Source organism: Cryptomeria japonica, chromosome 7 (assembly GCF_030272615.1).
Source record: "Cryptomeria japonica chromosome 7, Sugi_1.0, whole genome shotgun sequence".
NCBI lineage: Eukaryota > Viridiplantae > Streptophyta > Pinopsida > Cupressales > Cupressaceae > Cryptomeria > Cryptomeria japonica.
The window spans coordinates 149,306,847-149,309,532 of NC_081411.1; the positions used below are offsets into that span (position 1 = coordinate 149,306,847).

The 2,686-nt window shown below is 34.7% G+C and overlaps 1 long non-coding RNA gene across 1 annotated transcript; it reads left to right on the forward strand.

The window, feature by feature from the left end:
- The first annotated feature begins 641 nt into the window (after positions 1-641).
- On the forward strand, positions 642-1,316 carry LOC131047219 (uncharacterized). The gene is made up of 3 exons (XR_009106098.2): positions 642-735; positions 1,018-1,107; positions 1,234-1,316. It is a non-coding gene; the product is annotated as an uncharacterized LOC131047219 (long non-coding RNA).
- The last annotated feature ends 1,370 nt before the right edge of the window (positions 1,317-2,686 follow it).

A 2,686-nucleotide genomic window follows, 5' to 3' on the forward strand; every position in this document is an offset into this window, starting at 1 on the left:
TAGCATCCAGATATCATTGCTGAGGCAGCATCACAAACTATATCGGCTATTCACTCTTTGAGTAGCCTTTTGGTTTCTTAGGATGGGGCACTTGCTCAGAATTTTAGTGATAGTAGCGGTGGATCTGGTGGCACTCACATGTCCTCTTCGACTCCACATATTTGTGTGCTACATAGTTGTGCTATGTGTGTGCATCTATGCTTAGGTCCAGTTGGAGAGCCTATTGATCCTACTGCGAACATTGTAGATCATGAGGTGCATGAAATGCACGATGCACCAAATGTGACAATGGGGGCTACATCATACGTTGGAGAGTCCTCGTATGCTATAGGCAAGGAGGTACCTTCATCATACACTGACAATGTATTGGTAAGAGTTGTATTTTCACAATAGATTTTATTTTAAATAAATATTTATAATCTAGATAGTATTATGTACCAATATTTATATACATGGTCTATTTAATAGTTGATGACAAAGGAGGATTTGACACAAGTCCATGATGGCACCTTGACAACCATATCATTTGGCCTTGACAGCTATATGGTACATATATTATTGCACCTAGTCGTTTACATTTTTATCGTACATACATGCTCGTCATTTATATTGGCATTAATTAAATTATATCGTAACTTGCATTTTTATCTTATTTTACTCTTGTAGGACACAAGTAGCATGAGTGCGGTACCGCATGATGCAGGCTCTTCTATTACAATTGGAGACAAGGGAAAGGTAATTGAATACAAACATGATTGAATTAAGAGTTAAAATAACTTAAAATGATTATACATGTCTACATAGAATAATAGTTTCACATACTTGTCGTCTTTATGTACATAAAATTATTGGCTTCACATCCTTGTTGAGTGCATCCATTATACCTGAAGAAGAAGAAGAAGAGATGCATCAAGTACATGTGTTTATTTTATTTTGTGTTTAGTAGATATAATTTGTTCCTATTAGAGATAATTATATGCTAACTTGTATCAATGTTATGTTTGTGAACATATGTAGGTTGTGTTTGAAAATCTTGATGACATACCTCCTCTAGCGAAGATATATGTCAAGACTCCTCCAAAGATGAAGAGGAAATGTGGAGATCAGGTAAACAAGAATTAAATTTTATATTTCGATTATACTTCAATGTATATTGATTTTTATGTTAACTTTTTGAATGTGAATTATATAATATAACTAATCTTAATTGTGGTTTGATTTTTCTTGTACAAGATCCTTCAAAGAGGAGCACTGCGGTGAAGAGGATTGATTTTAATGACCCATCAGTAGTTTAGGATGTTATAGATCATTTTGGGATACTCACATGTCTAGTTGGCATGTATATTTTGTATATGGATATACATTTACATATATTGACATATATTTTGTTTGAGTTGGCGTTTATGCCATTTTTGTATATGGACATACACTTGTAATTATTCAACATTTTGATATATATAGATGTTGAGATTCGATATAACTTGTTCCTCATGTGGATGGTGTCATTATTTTAAACTTTAATCTTCATGGTTAACTAATGAAGAATACAATGTTGTTTGTATAACCTTGAGATTGTATATAATTTATTTCATCTAAATCCTAAGTGTTAAATTCGGTTGCCTTTGGCAACTTCACCACATTTAATGACCATATTGGTATTTGTAATAATGATAACATGGATGTACTTAGTAATGAAAAATAAAAAGTAGCAAAGCATCTTATACAACGGAATGCAAATTTTTCATAATCGATTGGTTACATTTAGCAACAATTTGCCATCATTAAAGTCATCTCAGTAGGGAGATACTGTGAAGAGGTCCATTTCCACACATTGCCCATTAAATTTAAGATCTGAATATATGAACTCTAAAAATAAACTTGTTTTTATTTTCATTTAGCTATTGAAAGATACACTATCTCCTATTTTACCCCCCCACTCATTTGAATGCTCAAGGCCATACCCTACTGACGTTGTCCCTTGAGTGCCCTAAGTGTGAAAAATTGTCAAACTTTGACAAGTTGTATCTTGGAATTCATGACACCTGCAAATGATTCATTTGAACCTACAGGGTTGCATGGGAGCTTCCTCCAAAATAATCTCTCAAATTTTCAATATTCTCAGTAGTCTTCTTAGGGCAGTTTTTTTTTTAGTTGGTGAAAAAAATGTCAGTTTCATTGAATGAAGAGTTACCACGGGGCTAATTTCTCGTTCTGCTCGTCGTGACCACAAAATGTTGGTTCCAATATATCTAGTTAGGTATTATTATCCTAGGTATGCTCCTATCTTACCCTCAAACTTGGTCAAACTCTCAGGGCCATACCCTACCGGTGTCGTCCCTTAAGCGCCTTAAGTGCAACAAAATTATCAAAATTTGACAGGTCATATCTTGGAAACCGTGGCACCTATGAATGATCCGTTTGAACCTATAGGGTTGCATGAGGACTTCCTACAAAATACTCTCTCATATTTTCAATATTTAGAGCGGTCTTCTTAGGGAAGCGATTTTTTAGTTGACAAAAAAATAGTCAGTTTGATTCAATGAAAAGTTGCCACTAGGCTAATTTCTCATTTTGCATGTCATGACCATAAATTTTTGGTCCCAACACATCTTACCCTAGGAATTCTCCTATTTTACCCCCCCACTCATTCGAACGCTCAGGGCCATACCCTACCAGTATCGTCCCT